The sequence below is a fragment of the Chiloscyllium punctatum genome, chromosome 16 (assembly GCF_047496795.1).
Source record: "Chiloscyllium punctatum isolate Juve2018m chromosome 16, sChiPun1.3, whole genome shotgun sequence".
NCBI lineage: Eukaryota > Metazoa > Chordata > Chondrichthyes > Orectolobiformes > Hemiscylliidae > Chiloscyllium > Chiloscyllium punctatum.
Window position 1 is genome coordinate 54,046,856 of NC_092754.1, and position 18,845 is coordinate 54,065,700.

General features: G+C 45.0%; 3 pseudogenes; all 3 read left to right on the forward strand.

Annotated features, from left to right (window-relative positions):
• Positions 1 to 2,857: 2,857 nt before the first annotated feature.
• On the forward strand, positions 2,858 to 3,582 carry LOC140487189 (heat shock 70 kDa protein-like; annotated as a pseudogene).
• A 4,705-nt stretch (positions 3,583 to 8,287) lies between these two features.
• On the forward strand, positions 8,288 to 9,012 carry LOC140487190 (heat shock 70 kDa protein-like; annotated as a pseudogene).
• Positions 9,013 to 13,717: 4,705 nt separating this feature from the next.
• Positions 13,718 to 14,358, forward strand: LOC140487191 (heat shock 70 kDa protein-like; annotated as a pseudogene).
• The last annotated feature ends 4,487 nt before the right edge of the window (positions 14,359 to 18,845 follow it).

Sequence of the window (18,845 nt, forward strand, 5' to 3'; positions counted from 1 at the left end):
ACCCGGGCCTGGAGGGTCTTTTTCGAGTTATTTTTAACCTGTATCCGGGACTTGTGAAATCTCTCCGCTCCTTTCTCCCAGTGAGGCTCCCACACACCGGCTCTGAGCGCCGCTCTCTGAAGCTGATCGCAGCCGCTGCCGGAGAAAGCAACTCCATGTTTCTCTGTGTCCTGATCAATGTGACACTGCGCATGCTCCACATAGAAACCAAACCGCGCGTGCGTCTGAGATTATCGGTGAGTTTATAGATGTTAGAAACGAAAATCGCTTCTTAATAATCGCTCTAGACAAATTCAGGAAAACAAAGTTTTAATAGCAAGTCTGCAGAGTCGGGCAGCCTTCTGAGTAAAAGGCGCGCTGAGGCTTACAAAGTTTCTCATTATATACAGTACAAATCCCTCCCCTCCTTGGCTCTAACAAGCCATGAGGTTCACATTCTTAAAAACATCATTATTCTTTGATTTGCACCCTTATCACAAAGTCTTCAGAGTCTCCAAAGTTGTTTCTCTCACCCTGCAGTATTATCAGTCAAGGACTCATCCTTCCCTGCCTGTGTTAATGGTTTCATCAATCAAGGGCCTGTTTGTTTTTACTCTGCTCACAAATTGTCAGCATTCTGCACAATTTAAACTATTCTACTTTTGAGTATACAAAATGTTTTAGAAAAGAAACAAAAGTTTTGTCTTTTATTATAGATCAGTCTGTGGTCCAGGCACATCTTAAAGTTTAAACCGAAATTACCTCTCACAATTCCACCCTTTTCTTTTTTTTAAGATGTGCCTGACCAAGATAGCCCCCCCTCCTCAAGGGCCCGGGAAATCCTTGGTCTTTCGCAGCAACATCACTTTAAGTTCACGCGTCCCATGTTGTGGAACCACCACTGCCTGGAGTCGGGAAATATTTTTCTGAATTAAAAACTGAATACAGGGAGTTAGGCAGGGTAATACGAGAAGAAGAATCATGCCCCCCCCAACCACCAGCAACGCCGTGCGCCACCAGCTACCACCTAGGAGACCACCCCACCATCCGATGCCACTAAGAGGACGCCAAGATTGTACTGGCACATGGGCCAATTTCCGAATTTGACCGGAAATTTTCAAAACCGCTTTACCATTATCGTCAATTTCTAGGCAGCAGTTAGTCAGGTTAAACTTTCCGCACACGCCCCCCCTCCGAGGCCAACAGATAATCCAAGGCAAGACGGTTTTGATATATAGCAGCCCTCATCTGATCCTGCTGCTTAGCCAGCAGCTCCAGGGCCAGGGCAGTCCGGTTAGTAATAACCTCTACGACTGCTTGGAGCCTGATAATTCGATTTAACATATAGATAGGAGTACGATATCCCCATGATCCGTCCTGTGCCCATGTAGCTGGCCCGTAGTATTCAATAATCCGGGCCGGTGGCCACTCATCCCCCCAATCACCGACTTGGATATCCCTTGGTGACCTACGGAGGGAGTCAAAGAGTTTAATCCCCAAATCATCGCCTTCCTCCCGGGGTAATAGGAAGAACGCAGGTCGTATTAGACCCAGGAAGCATACCCCAGCCCATCCCATGGGCAGTTTGGAGTATGCCCGATTACCGCATATCCAAAATAGGCCATCTGGAGCAGGCCCTCCCTGCCTCACAACGTCATCCCACAGCTCCTTTACCCCGGGGACGCCCTCATAAGGACCAGGACCACTGCAATTCCAGTATTCGGACTCCTGACCCAGAGTCTGGACAGGAGTATCCCAGCATCGATTCCCCCGACAACCACCACCCCAGGCTCTCATCATGTCATCGGAAGAATCAGCACCTAGTTCGTCAGAGGAGGAATCAGTACGTAATGGAACGCAATTTTGATGACCTCGGTTTGCAATGTACCAAGTAATATCCTCAGGCCACCATACTCGCGTGGTTGCATCCAATATATTCTGACAGGGACTAATCCCTACCTCCACGGTCCCCTTGCCTTCAACACATAACTGGCCCTCAGGGCTATTTGTCAGTCTCCACCCCTGGCTTTTCCTTTCGTTGACATGTGTCCAAGTGGTTTGAAGCAATTCCCATATGTCTAAGCTGTGACCAGTCCATGGCCATTGTTCTGACATATGCGGCCCCCCACAAACCCAGCAATTGCTAACATTTAAAACAGTGGCTATTCTAGAGGTGAGATCAATAAACAGGTTTTGTGTAACATCAGGGAGTTCAATTTTTCCTTCTACCTCTTTGTATACGGATGGCACTTTAGGGAGCACGACCGTTCCCTAACGGTCTTGCTCCTTCCCCAACCCCCGATCAGTGATCTGTATCTTGGTCTCCTTGACTCTGTCAACCTGCTCCCTGAGCAACACGGAGGATAGGTCCCACCTCCCAGTTTTGCTAATAGACACCCAGCGGTCATTTATAGGGCATCCACGGATTTTGCCACCGTATCCTTTATTATATACCTGATAATAGGGTCTCCCATCCTCCCAACATTCATGGCGTGCACTCACATCGTAACACCTATCGTCCACATAGGAATGGGACACAAATGATCCCGAGTAGATTCGAATCCCAAGTCTTACTGTAGTTCGACATTTGTCACATCTCCCCTCACTCTCCCCCACATACAGGAGTAAATTGATCAATATCCCCACCAATACAGTCCAAGTAGAGTTCATTATCGCTGTCTTTTCAGTTTGACCACCAACGGCTTGTCCCCTTGCTCGCATTTCCAAGTGCTTTCTCCTTCAGACGGAACAGGTCCCTTTATCCTTGATGCGTGGACCCACCCTTTTTCTTTCGTCCGAACAGCTGCTTCAGTTGTTAACAGAACCAGGAACGGTCCTTCCCACCGCGGCTGGAGCTTTTCGGCCTTCCAGGTCTTAACAAGTACCCAGTCTCCGGGCTCCACCTTATGCAAGAGGAAGTCGAGCGGCGGAGTGTGAGCCAGGAGACCTTTCCTCCGGAGTTCTCTTGGGCAAATTTGACCTCAGTGGGATCCCTCCTGCGCCACGTGGTGTACCACAGATTGAGGTCACCTTTGATATTGACGCAAATGGCATCTTGAATGTCTCTGCTGTGGACAAGAGCACTGGCAAAGAGAGCAAAATCACCATCACCAATAACAAGGGCAGGTTGAGTAAGGAGGAGATCGAGAGGATGGTGCAGGAAGCGGAGAGGTACAAAGGTCAGGATGATATGCAGCGTGAGAAAATTACAGCCAAGAATTCCCTGGAGTCGTACGCATTTAACATGAAGAGTTCAGTGGAGGAAGAGAAAACGAAAGGCAAGATCAGTGAGGAAGATAAGAACAAAGTCATCGAAAAGTGTAACCAGGCCATCTCCTGGCTGGAGGCAAACCAAACAGCAGAGAAGGAGGACTTTGAGCAGCAGTTGAAAGATTTGAAAAAAAAATATGCAAGCCCATCATTGCCAAACTTTACCAGGGAGGTATGCCCGAAGGGCCATTCTCAGAACAAGTCAGAAAGGACCCTTCTGGTGGACCAACAATTGAAGAGGTTGATTGAAACTTTAACTCTCTTCAAAGTAATATCATTTTCAGTTGGTCTCTCTTCTCCACCATTCCATCCCCCCACCTCCCTGAAATTGCAACAGTCCTTTAGAATTTCTCGGGGCTTCTGTAAACCCAGTTGATTTGGACATTTGCACAGTTAGGTAAATGATGGCCTACATTTCTGAAGTTTGGGTGTTTGAATGGTAGCAATTAAACGTGTCAATGGTGAATTTTTCTGCAAACTGTTTCCTGTATGTTTTATACATTGAGTAGTTTACACCCTTTTAGCTGCTAATGGAGTTCTTTCTCAGTTTTCTGCACACTACAAGAATGCACCGTATGATTCAGAAATTCAGTCAGTTGTCACTAATCCTGAGAAGTTATTGTTTAGACAGGTTATACTTACAGTTAAGCAAGCCAGCTATCCTTTCTGTCATGTAGTTGGAACAGTGTTCCCTTATAATAAATAGTATACAACAGAGATTCTATTTTCATACAGACCACAAGAAGGTGGTGTTATAACAATTGGCAGCCTTTGCAGACTTAATTTGTATGCACTTATTGGGGAAAGTAATCACAATTAAATATCTTTGGTGGAAAATGCATAACATCCGAGCAGTGACTATCAATAATACAATTTCTCTCCGTGCACAACCAATTTTCAGATGATGTCCTTTGTGTTCTCCAAAAGCTTGTTTAACCATTTGAATCATTAAGTGGATAGGACCAATTTTCATGCATTGTGTGTCTGTTGCTGTCATAAATGTTTTTTTGTTTGCAGCAAAATTTAAGTTTTTTTTTTGATACCTTCCAGACATTGATTCTCTCACAATCTTTTCCATTTTTATGACTTTTCTTTCAACTCTGTCTGTTTTTTTTTCCCTTGGTTAATCATTCTTTGATATTCCCTTCCTGGAATCATTTTTCCTCACTGAGGAAACTGGGAGTCATGAACTATTTTCATAAAAGTGTGCAGTTGTTCATTAGTTGTCTTTTCTATTAAACTTCTTTCTGAGTCCACTCCAGTTAACTCTGCACAATGCCTACCTTCTTCGAGTTTATAGCACAGTTGTTTTCAACCCAAGTTTCTTACTCTTAACATGAATGCTAACTTCTATCATATTATGGTCACCGTAACCTTTAGAGTTTATTTTTACTTTGTGATCACGTATTAAACCTTCCTCAGTATATATTATCAGACGCAAAATAGCTTGATTCCCATTTGGATGTAGAACATATGATTCTAGAAAAGTGTCCTTCTGACTTCCTTAGGCAACTTGATTTTCCCAATCTACATGAAAATTAAAATCACCAGTGATAAATATACTGCCTGTTTTTTACACACCTTATTTTCTCCCTGAACTATTCTGTCCCAAAGAAAGCTATTGTTGATGGGTCTGTGGACAACTCCCAGCAGCATCTTTACCCATTATTTTTTATAAGCTCCCACTTATATGGATTTTATAACATATGTTTCCAAGATCATTTCCTGCTACTTATACTTATTCTATCTACAAATAACAAAACATACCCCAGCCCATCCCTTAATCGCCTTAGATCCCTTATTTCCCATTTCCGAGGACTTCATATTTCTCCCGTGATAATCTATCACAATGTAGCCAATTCCCGGACCTTCAGTCCCGTGATCGCCCAGGTTCCTTTGCAGGCACCCCCGGTCTTTGGATTCCTGTGTCCTACGTCTCTGTGACACAGATCACAGGCACCCCGTAGGTACACGTTCCTCCGCAAACACGGTCTCTGCAAAATCCCTCACAGGCCAGCCCCGGTCTCTAGATACCTGAGTCCTACGTCTCTGTAGAAAAATCCACAGGCACCCCGTAGGTCCCCAGGCGTCCGGAAACACGGGTTCGGTGCACCGAAATTACTCGATCGTTAACCGTCCCCACTGCCTCGGCTACACCCCTCCTTTGTTTTCCTGAGCCTCCCGGATATCACTCGCTCAAGCCGCGCGGGGCGACAAGCAAGGAATCAGGGACTGCTGAAATCAGCAGGGTGCACCTTCTCCGATGTCCTTCCTCAGCTCCCCCCGCGGCCGGAGTGTTGATCCCGGACGACGAGCCCCCAAGTTGTTAGAAACGAAAATCGCTTCTTAATAATCGCTCTAGACAAATTCAGGAAAACAAAGTTTTATTAGCAAGTCTGCAGAGTCGGGCAGCCTTCTGAGTAAAAGGCGCGCTGAGGCTTACAAAGTTTCTCATTATATACAGTACAAATCCCTCCCCTCCTTGGCTCTAACAAGCCATGAGGTTCACATTCTTAAAAACATCATTGTTCTTCGATTTACACCCTTATCACAAAGTCTGCAACAAATGCCTCCAGACCCTCCCCTCCCTGGCTCTAACGAGCCATGAGGTTCACATTCTTAAAAACATCATTATTCTTTGATTTGCACCCTTATCACAAAGTCTTCAGAGTCTCCAAAGTTGTTTCTCTCACCCTGCAGTATTATCAGTCAAGGACTCATCCTTCCCTGCCTGTGTTAATGGTTTCATCAATCAAGGGCCTGTTTGTTTTTACTCTGCTCACAAATTGTCAGCATTCTGCACAATTTAAACTATTCTACTTTTGAGTATACAAAATGTTTTAGAAAAGAAACAAAAGTTTTGTCTTTTATTATAGATCAGTCTGTGGTCCAGGCACATCTTAAAGTTTAAACCGAAATTACCTCTCACAATTCCACCCTTTTCTTTTTTTTAAGATGTGCCTGACCAAGATAGCCCCCCCTCCTCAAGGGCCCGGGAAATCCTTGGTCTTTCGCAGCAACATCACTTTAAGTTCACGCGTCCCATGTTGTGGAACCACCACTGCCTGGAGTCGGGAAATATTTTTCTGAATTAAAAACTGAATACAGGGAGTTAGGCAGGGTAATACGAGAAGAAGAATCATGCCCCCCCCAACCACCAGCAACGCCGTGCGCCACCAGCTACCACCTAGGAGACCATCCCACCATCCGATGCCACTAAGAGGACGCCAAGATTGTACTGGCACATGGGCCAATTTCCGAATTTCACCGGAAATTTTCAAAACCGCTTTACCATTATCGTCAATTTCTAGGCAGCAGTTAGTCAGGTTAAACTTTCCGCACACGCCCCCCCTCCGAGGCCAACAGATAATCCAAGGCAAGACGGTTTTGATATATAGCAGCCCTCATCTGATCCTGCTGCTTAGCCAGCAGCTCCAGGGCCAGGGCAGTCCGGTTAGTAATAACCTCTACGACTGCTTGGAGCCTGATAATTCGATTTAACATATAGATAGGAGTACGATATCCCCATGATCCGTCCTGTGCCCATGTAGCTGGCCCGTAGTATTCAATAATCCGGGCCGGTGGCCACTCATCCCCCCAATCACCGACTTGGATATCCCTTGGTGACCTACGGAGGGAGTCAAAGAGTTTAATCCCCAAATCATCGCCTTCCTCCCGGGGTAATAGGAAGAACGCAGGTCGTATTAGACCCAGGAAGCATACCCCAGCCCATCCCATGGGCAGTTTGGAGTATGCCCGATTACCGCATATCCAAAATAGGCCATCTGGAGCAGGCCCTCCCTGCCTCACAACGTCATCCCACAGCTCCTTTACCCCGGGGACGCCCTCATAAGGACCAGGACCACTGCAATTCCAGTATTCGGACTCCTGACCCAGAGTCTGGACAGGAGTATCCCAGCATCGATTCCCCCGACAACCACCACCCCAGGCTCTCATCATGTCATCGGAAGAATCAGCACCTAGTTCGTCAGAGGAGGAATCAGTACGTAATGGAACGCAATTTTGATGACCTCGGTTTGCAATGTACCAAGTAATATCCTCAGGCCACCATACTCGCGTGGTTGCATCCAATATATTCTGACAGGGACTAATCCCTACCTCCACGGTCCCCTTGCCTTCAACACATAACTGGCCCTCAGGGCTATTTGTCAGTCTCCACCCCTGGCTTTTCCTTTCGTTGACATGTGTCCAAGTGGTTTGAAGCAATTCCCATATGTCTAAGCTGTGACCAGTCCATGGCCATTGTTCTGACATATGCGGCCCCCCACAAACCCAGCAATTGCTAACATTTAAAACAGTGGCTATTCTAGAGGTGAGATCAATAAACAGGTTTTGTGTAACATCAGGGAGTTCAATTTTTCCTTCTACCTCTTTGTATACGGATGGCACTTTAGGGAGCACGACCGTTCCCTAACGGTCTTGCTCCTTCCCCAACCCCCGATCAGTGATCTGTATCTTGGTCTCCTTGACTCTGTCAACCTGCTCCCTGAGCAACACGGAGGATAGGTCCCACCTCCCAGTTTTGCTAATAGACACCCAGCGGTCATTTATAGGGCATCCACGGATTTTGCCACCGTATCCTTTATTATATACCTGATAATAGGGTCTCCCATCCTCCCAACATTCATGGCGTGCACTCACATCGTAACACCTATCGTCCACATAGGAATGGGACACAAATGATCCCGAGTAGATTCGAATCCCAAGTCTTACTGTAGTTCGACATTTGTCACATCTCCCCTCACTCTCCCCCACATACAGGAGTAAATTGATCAATATCCCCACCAATACAGTCCAAGTAGAGTTCATTATCGCTGTCTTTTCAGTTTGACCACCAACGGCTTGTCCCCTTGCTCGCATTTCCAAGTGCTTTCTCCTTCAGACGGAACAGGTCCCTTTATCCTTGATGCGTGGACCCACCCTTTTTCTTTCGTCCGAACAGCTGCTTCAGTTGTTAACAGAACCAGGAACGGTCCTTCCCACCGCGGCTGGAGCTTTTCGGCCTTCCAGGTCTTAACAAGTACCCAGTCTCCGGGCTCCACCTTATGCAAGAGGAAGTCGAGCGGCGGAGTGTGAGCCAGGAGACCTTTCCTCCGGAGTTCTCTTGGGCAAATTTGACCTCAGTGGGATCCCTCCTGCGCCACGTGGTGTACCACAGATTGAGGTCACCTTTGATATTGACGCAAATGGCATCTTGAATGTCTCTGCTGTGGACAAGAGCACTGGCAAAGAGAGCAAAATCACCATCACCAATAACAAGGGCAGGTTGAGTAAGGAGGAGATCGAGAGGATGGTGCAGGAAGCGGAGAGGTACAAAGGTCAGGATGATATGCAGCGTGAGAAAATTACAGCCAAGAATTCCCTGGAGTCGTACGCATTTAACATGAAGAGTTCAGTGGAGGAAGAGAAAACGAAAGGCAAGATCAGTGAGGAAGATAAGAACAAAGTCATCGAAAAGTGTAACCAGGCCATCTCCTGGCTGGAGGCAAACCAAACAGCAGAGAAGGAGGACTTTGAGCAGCAGTTGAAAGATTTGAAAAAAAAATATGCAAGCCCATCATTGCCAAACTTTACCAGGGAGGTATGCCCGAAGGGCCATTCTCAGAACAAGTCAGAAAGGACCCTTCTGGTGGACCAACAATTGAAGAGGTTGATTGAAACTTTAACTCTCTTCAAAGTAATATCATTTTCAGTTGGTCTCTCTTCTCCACCATTCCATCCCCCCACCTCCCTGAAATTGCAACAGTCCTTTAGAATTTCTCGGGGCTTCTGTAAACCCAGTTGATTTGGACATTTGCACAGTTAGGTAAATGATGGCCTACATTTCTGAAGTTTGGGTGTTTGAATGGTAGCAATTAAACGTGTCAATGGTGAATTTTTCTGCAAACTGTTTCCTGTATGTTTTATACATTGAGTAGTTTACACCCTTTTAGCTGCTAATGGAGTTCTTTCTCAGTTTTCTGCACACTACAAGAATGCACCGTATGATTCAGAAATTCAGTCAGTTGTCACTAATCCTGAGAAGTTATTGTTTAGACAGGTTATACTTACAGTTAAGCAAGCCAGCTATCCTTTCTGTCATGTAGTTGGAACAGTGTTCCCTTATAATAAATAGTATACAACAGAGATTCTATTTTCATACAGACCACAAGAAGGTGGTGTTATAACAATTGGCAGCCTTTGCAGACTTAATTTGTATGCACTTATTGGGGAAAGTAATCACAATTAAATATCTTTGGTGGAAAATGCATAACATCCGAGCAGTGACTATCAATAATACAATTTCTCTCCGTGCACAACCAATTTTCAGATGATGTCCTTTGTGTTCTCCAAAAGCTTGTTTAACCATTTGAATCATTAAGTGGATAGGACCAATTTTCATGCATTGTGTGTCTGTTGCTGTCATAAATGTTTTTTTGTTTGCAGCAAAATTTAAGTTTTTTTTTTGATACCTTCCAGACATTGATTCTCTCACAATCTTTTCCATTTTTATGACTTTTCTTTCAACTCTGTCTGTTTTTTTTTCCCTTGGTTAATCATTCTTTGATATTCCCTTCCTGGAATCATTTTTCCTCACTGAGGAAACTGGGAGTCATGAACTATTTTCATAAAAGTGTGCAGTTGTTCATTAGTTGTCTTTTCTATTAAACTTCTTTCTGAGTCCACTCCAGTTAACTCTGCACAATGCCTACCTTCTTCGAGTTTATAGCACAGTTGTTTTCAACCCAAGTTTCTTACTCTTAACATGAATGCTAACTTCTATCATATTATGGTCACCGTAACCTTTAGAGTTTATTTTTACTTTGTGATCACGTATTAAACCTTCCTCAGTATATATTATCAGACGCAAAATAGCTTGATTCCCATTTGGATGTAGAACATATGATTCTAGAAAAGTGTCCTTCTGACTTCCTTAGGCAACTTGATTTTCCCAATCTACATGAAAATTAAAATCACCAGTGATAAATATACTGCCTGTTTTTTACACACCTTATTTTCTCCCTGAACTATTCTGTCCCAAAGAAAGCTATTGTTGATGGGTCTGTGGACAACTCCCAGCAGCATCTTTACCCATTATTTTTTATAAGCTCCCACTTATATGGATTTTATAACATATGTTTCCAAGATCATTTCCTGCTACTTATACTTATTCTATCTACAAATAACAAAACATACCCCAGCCCATCCCTTAATCGCCTTAGATCCCTTATTTCCCATTTCCGAGGACTTCATATTTCTCCCGTGATAATCTATCACAATGTAGCCAATTCCCGGACCTTCAGTCCCGTGATCGCCCAGGTTCCTTTGCAGGCACCCCCGGTCTTTGGATTCCTGTGTCCTACGTCTCTGTGACACAGATCACAGGCACCCCGTAGGTACACGTTCCTCCGCAAACACGGTCTCTGCAAAATCCCTCACAGGCCAGCCCCGGTCTCTAGATACCTGAGTCCTACGTCTCTGTAGAAAAATCCACAGGCACCCCGTAGGTCCCCAGGCGTCCGGAAACACGGGTTCGGTGCACCGAAATTACTCGATCGTTAACCGTCCCCACTGCCTCGGCTACACCCCTCCTTTGTTTTCCTGAGCCTCCCGGATATCACTCGCTCAAGCCGCGCGGGGCGACAAGCAAGGAATCAGGGACTGCTGAAATCAGCAGGGTGCACCTTCTCCGATGTCCTTCCTCAGCTCCCCCCGCGGCCGGAGTGTTGATCCCGGACGACGAGCCCCCAAGTTGTTAGAAACGAAAATCGCTTCTTAATAATCGCTCTAGACAAATTCAGGAAAACAAAGTTTTATTAGCAAGTCTGCAGAGTCGGGCAGCCTTCTGAGTAAAAGGCGCGCTGAGGCTTACAAAGTTTCTCATTATATACAGTACAAATCCCTCCCCTCCTTGGCTCTAACAAGCCATGAGGTTCACATTCTTAAAAACATCATTGTTCTTCGATTTACACCCTTATCACAAAGTCTGCAACAAATGCCTCCAGACCCTCCCCTCCCTGGCTCTAACGAGCCATGAGGTTCACATTCTTAAAAACATCATTATTCTTTGATTTGCACCCTTATCACAAAGTCTTCAGAGTCTCCAAAGTTGTTTCTCTCACCCTGCAGTATTATCAGTCAAGGACTCATCCTTCCCTGCCTGTGTTAATGGTTTCATCAATCAAGGGCCTGTTTGTTTTTACTCTGCTCACAAATTGTCAGCATTCTGCACAATTTAAACTATTCTACTTTTGAGTATACAAAATGTTTTAGAAAAGAAACAAAAGTTTTGTCTTTTATTATAGATCAGTCTGTGGTCCAGGCACATCTTAAAGTTTAAACCGAAATTACCTCTCACAATTCCACCCTTTTCTTTTTTTTAAGATGTGCCTGACCAAGATAGCCCCCCCTCCTCAAGGGCCCGGGAAATCCTTGGTCTTTCGCAGCAACATCACTTTAAGTTCACGCGTCCCATGTTGTGGAACCACCACTGCCTGGAGTCGGGAAATATTTTTCTGAATTAAAAACTGAATACAGGGAGTTAGGCAGGGTAATACGAGAAGAAGAATCATGCCCCCCCCAACCACCAGCAACGCCGTGCGCCACCAGCTACCACCTAGGAGACCATCCCACCATCCGATGCCACTAAGAGGACGCCAAGATTGTACTGGCACATGGGCCAATTTCCGAATTTCACCGGAAATTTTCAAAACCGCTTTACCATTATCGTCAATTTCTAGGCAGCAGTTAGTCAGGTTAAACTTTCCGCACACGCCCCCCCTCCGAGGCCAACAGATAATCCAAGGCAAGACGGTTTTGATATATAGCAGCCCTCATCTGATCCTGCTGCTTAGCCAGCAGCTCCAGGGCCAGGGCAGTCCGGTTAGTAATAACCTCTACGACTGCTTGGAGCCTGATAATTCGATTTAACATATAGATAGGAGTACGATATCCCCATGATCCGTCCTGTGCCCATGTAGCTGGCCCGTAGTATTCAATAATCCGGGCCGGTGGCCACTCATCCCCCCAATCACCGACTTGGATATCCCTTGGTGACCTACGGAGGGAGTCAAAGAGTTTAATCCCCAAATCATCGCCTTCCTCCCGGGGTAATAGGAAGAACGCAGGTCGTATTAGACCCAGGAAGCATACCCCAGCCCATCCCATGGGCAGTTTGGAGTATGCCCGATTACCGCATATCCAAAATAGGCCATCTGGAGCAGGCCCTCCCTGCCTCACAACGTCATCCCACAGCTCCTTTACCCCGGGGACGCCCTCATAAGGACCAGGACCACTGCAATTCCAGTATTCGGACTCCTGACCCAGAGTCTGGACAGGAGTATCCCAGCATCGATTCCCCCGACAACCACCACCCCAGGCTCTCATCATGTCATCGGAAGAATCAGCACCTAGTTCGTCAGAGGAGGAATCAGTACGTAATGGAACGCAATTTTGATGACCTCGGTTTGCAATGTACCAAGTAATATCCTCAGGCCACCATACTCGCGTGGTTGCATCCAATATATTCTGACAGGGACTAATCCCTACCTCCACGGTCCCCTTGCCTTCAACACATAACTGGCCCTCAGGGCTATTTGTCAGTCTCCACCCCTGGCTTTTCCTTTCGTTGACATGTGTCCAAGTGGTTTGAAGCAATTCCCATATGTCTAAGCTGTGACCAGTCCATGGCCATTGTTCTGACATATGCGGCCCCCCACAAACCCAGCAATTGCTAACATTTAAAACAGTGGCTATTCTAGAGGTGAGATCAATAAACAGGTTTTGTGTAACATCAGGGAGTTCAATTTTTCCTTCTACCTCTTTGTATACGGATGGCACTTTAGGGAGCACGACCGTTCCCTAACGGTCTTGCTCCTTCCCCAACCCCCGATCAGTGATCTGTATCTTGGTCTCCTTGACTCTGTCAACCTGCTCCCTGAGCAACACGGAGGATAGGTCCCACCTCCCAGTTTTGCTAATAGACACCCAGCGGTCATTTATAGGGCATCCACGGATTTTGCCACCGTATCCTTTATTATATACCTGATAATAGGGTCTCCCATCCTCCCAACATTCATGGCGTGCACTCACATCGTAACACCTATCGTCCACATAGGAATGGGACACAAATGATCCCGAGTAGATTCGAATCCCAAGTCTTACTGTAGTTCGACATTTGTCACATCTCCCCTCACTCTCCCCCACATACAGGAGTAAATTGATCAATATCCCCACCAATACAGTCCAAGTAGAGTTCATTATCGCTGTCTTTTCAGTTTGACCACCAACGGCTTGTCCCCTTGCTCGCATTTCCAAGTGCTTTCTCCTTCAGACGGAACAGGTCCCTTTATCCTTGATGCGTGGACCCACCCTTTTTCTTTCGTCCGAACAGCTGCTTCAGTTGTTAACAGAACCAGGAACGGTCCTTCCCACCGCGGCTGGAGCTTTTCGGCCTTCCAGGTCTTAACAAGTACCCAGTCTCCGGGCTCCACCTTATGCAAGAGGAAGTCGAGCGGCGGAGTGTGAGCCAGGAGACCTTTCCTCCGGAGTTCTCTTGGGCAAATTTGACCTCAGTGGGATCCCTCCTGCGCCACGTGGTGTACCACAGATTGAGGTCACCTTTGATATTGACGCAAATGGCATCTTGAATGTCTCTGCTGTGGACAAGAGCACTGGCAAAGAGAGCAAAATCACCATCACCAATAACAAGGGCAGGTTGAGTAAGGAGGAGATCGAGAGGATGGTGCAGGAAGCGGAGAGGTACAAAGGTCAGGATGATATGCAGCGTGAGAAAATTACAGCCAAGAATTCCCTGGAGTCGTACGCATTTAACATGAAGAGTTCAGTGGAGGAAGAGAAAACGAAAGGCAAGATCAGTGAGGAAGATAAGAACAAAGTCATCGAAAAGTGTAACCAGGCCATCTCCTGGCTGGAGGCAAACCAAACAGCAGAGAAGGAGGACTTTGAGCAGCAGTTGAAAGATTTGAAAAAAAAATATGCAAGCCCATCATTGCCAAACTTTACCAGGGAGGTATGCCCGAAGGGCCATTCTCAGAACAAGTCAGAAAGGACCCTTCTGGTGGACCAACAATTGAAGAGGTTGATTGAAACTTTAACTCTCTTCAAAGTAATATCATTTTCAGTTGGTCTCTCTTCTCCACCAATCCATCCCCCCACCTCCCTGAAATTGCAACAGTCCTTTAGAATTTCTCGGGGCTTCTGTAAACCCAGTTGATTTGGACATTTGCACAGTTAGGTAAATGATGGCCTACATTTCTGAAGTTTGGGTGTTTGAATGGTAGCAATTAAACGTGTCAATGGTGAATTTTTCTGCAAACTGTTTCCTGTATGTTTTATACATTGAGTAGTTTACACCCTTTTAGCTGCTAATGGAGTTCTTTCTCAGTTTTCTGCACACTACAAGAATGCACCGTATGATTCAGAAATTCAGTCAGTTGTCACTAATCCTGAGAAGTTATTGTTTAGACAGGTTATACTTACAGTTAAGCAAGCCAGCTATCCTTTCTGTCATGTAGTTGGAACAGTGTTCCCTTATAATAAATAGTATACAACAGAGATTCTATTTTCATACAGACCACAAGAAGGTGGTGTTATAACAATTGGCAGCCTTTGCAGACTTAATTTGTATGCACTTATTGGGGAAAGTACTCACAATTAAATATCTTTGGTGGAAAATGCATAACATCCGAGCAGTGACTATCAATAATACAATTTCTCTCCGTGCACAACCAATTTTCAGATGATGTCCTTTGTGTTCTCCAAAAGCTTGTTTAACCATTTGAATCATTAAGTGGATAGGACCAATTTTCATGCATTGTGTGTCTGTTGCTGTCATAAATGTTTTTTTGTTTGCAGCAAAATTTAAGTTTTTTTTTTGATACCTTCCAGACATTGATTCTCTCACAATCTTTTCCATTTTTATGACTTTTCTTTCAACTCTGTCTGTTTTTTTTTCCCTTGGTTAATCATTCTTTGATATTCCCTTCCTGGAATCATTTTTCCTCACTGAGGAAACTGGGAGTCATGAACTATTTTCATAAAAGTGTGCAGTTGTTCATTAGTTGTCTTTTCTATTAAACTTCTTTCTGAGTCCACTCCAGTTAACTCTGCACAATGCCTACCTTCTTCGAGTTTATAGCACAGTTGTTTTCAACCCAAGTTTCTTACTCTTAACATGAATGCTAACTTCTATCATATTATGGTCACCGTAACCTTTAGAGTTTATTTTTACTTTGTGATCACGTATTAAACCTTCCTCAGTATATATTATCAGACGCAAAATAGCTTGATTCCCATTTGGATGTAGAACATATGATTCTAGAAAAGTGTCCTTCTGACTTCCTTAGGCAACTTGATTTTCCCAATCTACATGAAAATTAAAATCACCAGTGATAAATATACTGCCTGTTTTTTACACACCTTATTTTCTCCCTGAACTATTCTGTCCCAAAGAAAGCTATTGTTGATGGGTCTGTGGACAACTCCCAGCAGCATCTTTACCCATTATTTTTTATAAGCTCCCACTTATATGGATTTTATAACATATGTTTCCAAGATCATTTCCTGCTACTTATACTTATTCTATCTACAAATAACAAAACATACCCCAGCCCATCCCTTAATCGCCTTAGATCCCTTATTTCCCATTTCCGAGGACTTCATATTTCTCCCGTGATAATCTATCACAATGTAGCCAATTCCCGGACCTTCAGTCCCGTGATCGCCCAGGTTCCTTTGCAGGCACCCCCGGTCTTTGGATTCCTGTGTCCTACGTCTCTGTGACACAGATCACAGGCACCCCGTAGGTACACGTTCCTCCGCAAACACGGTCTCTGCAAAATCCCTCACAGGCCAGCCCCGGTCTCTAGATACCTGAGTCCTACGTCTCTGTAGAAAAATCCACAGGCACCCCGTAGGTCCCCAGGCGTCCGGAAACACGGTCCCCGCAAGTTTTTCTTACCTGGGTTCGGTGCACCGAAATTACTCGATCGTTAACTGTCCCCACTGCCTCGGCTACACCCCTCCTTTGTTTTCCTGAGCCTCCCGGATATCACTCGCTCAAGCCGCGCGGGGCGACAAGCAAGGAATCAGGGACTGCTGAAATCAGCAGGGTGCACCTTCTCCGATGTCCTTCCTCAGCTCCCCCCGCGGCCGGAGTGTTGATCCCGGACGACGAGCCCCCAAGTTGTTAGAAACGAAAATCGCTTCTTAATAATCGCTCTAGACAAATTCAGGAAAACAAAGTTTTATTAGCAAGTCTGCAGAGTCGGGCAGCCTTCTGAGTAAAAGGCGCGCTGAGGCTTACAAAGTTTCTCATTATATACAGTACAAATCCCTCCCCTCCTTGGCTCTAACAAGCCATGAGGTTCACATTCTTAAAAACATCATTGTTCTTCGATTTACACCCTTATCACAAAGTCTGCAACAAATGCCTCCAGACCCTCCCCTCCCTGGCTCTAACGAGCCATGAGGTTCACATTCTTAAAAACATCATTATTCTTTGATTTGCACCCTTATCACAAAGTCTTCAGAGTCTCCAAAGTTGTTTCTCTCACCCTGCAGTATTATCAGTCAAGGACTCATCCTTCCCTGCCTGTGTTAATGGTTTCATCAATCAAGGGCCTGTTTGTTTTTACTCTGCTCACAAATTGTCAGCATTCTGCACAATTTAAACTATTCTCCTTTTGAGTATACAAAATGTTTTAGAAAAGAAACAAAAGTTTTGTCTTTTATTATAGATCAGTCTGTGGTCCAGGCACATCTTAAAGTTTAAACCGAAATTACCTCTCACATAGAGAATATTCATATCAGCACAGGATCATGGGTGAAATATTAGTCATTAACAGTTACTCTGTCAAGTTACAGTCATTGAGATCATTAGTATGCAAATAGATTGTTCGGTCCAACTTTACCATGCTAGCCAGGTATGTAAATTACCAATCGTTCTGGGAGTTTGAAAATAAATTTCTTACTCGCATTGTGTAAACCGACCTGTGAATTATTCACGCCGACCTGTGAATTATTCTCAGCTCGTCCCCCTAAACTGTTGCAAAATCAACCATGTGTTTATCCAAGGATTGTTTAAATCTCCCTAATGTACGTTATCAGATTTACATCTCAACTATTTTGTAAAAATCTCACATTGATTCATGAGAGAGGTTCAATGCTCCACTATGTAGTGAGAATGATCAATCCTGCAAAATAGTTTGCTTTCTGACCAATCCTGAAGCGTTCACTCCCGAGAATGCTTTGGCCCCGCTCCTTACTCACTCTGGTGAGACGACCGGCTGCTGCTCGGTCCTCCTGTTCCGCCCCTTCCTCCCAATTGCGGAGTTGATTCAGGCGCGACTCAGTAGACTAAGGGATAGGGGAGGTTAGATTCGATGCCTTGTGATGTGGTGAAAATATCCTGAATCTTGGATCGAGAGGCCTGAGTTCATTTCACAGCTTGTGCAGGTGTGTGTAATAACAACTTGATTAAGAAAAAACAAGGGAAGGCAGGAACAGAGTAAAAACAATAGAACATGCAAACAATGTGGTCGGGCTCTCAATGCTCTGGTGATTTCAGTCTTTACCATGTGTTTCAGGGCCCCAGTGCATCTCAGTACAGACTGTGCCACTCCTCCTTCTGTACAACCAGATACCACGATTGTGGGGCAAAGTGATGTGGTGGGGTACAGATTCTGGATTAGAGGTGCTGGAAGAGCACTGCAGTTCAGGCAGCATCCGAGGAGCAGTAAAATCGACGTTTCGGGAAAAAGCCCTTCATCAGGTATAAAGGCAGAGAGCCTGAAGCATGGAGAGATAAGCTAGAGGAATATTGAACACAATATTCCAAGTGTGACTGCACCAGTGTTTTGTAGAGTTGCAGTATGGTATTTCAACTTCGGAACTCAATCCCTCCGCGAATGAAACCTAACACACCGTTTGCCTTCTTAACAGCACTATCAACCTGGGTGGCAACTTTCAGGGATCTATGTACATGGACTCAAAGATCCCTCTGCACACCACACTACCAAGAATTTTTCCATTGACCCAGTATTCAGCCTTCCTGTTATTCTTCTCAAAGTGCATCACCTCACATTTAGTTGCATTGAACTCTATTTGCCACCTCTCAGCCCAATTCTGCAGTTTATCCAAGTCCCCTTGCAACCTGTAACATTCTTCCACACTGTCCACTACTACACTGACTTTAGTGTCGTCTGCAAATTTCCTAATCCATTCACCTATACCCGCAGTGGTTCCAAAATAGATCCTGGTGACACGTGACTAGTAACTGGAATCCAGGCTGAATATTTTACATCAACCACCACTCGCTGCCTTCTTTCAGAAAGCAAGTTTCTAATCGAAACTGCTAAATCACCTTCAATTCTATGCCTCTGCATTTTTTCCAACAGCCTACCATGTAGAACCTTGTCAAAGGCTTTACTTTTGTCCATGTATACCATGTCAAATGCCCTACCCTCATCTACATGCTTGGTGACCTTCTCAAAAAACTCAATGACGTTTGTGAGACATGATCTGCCCTTGACATAGCCAAGTTGACTATCTGAAATCAAATTGATGTTTGCCAG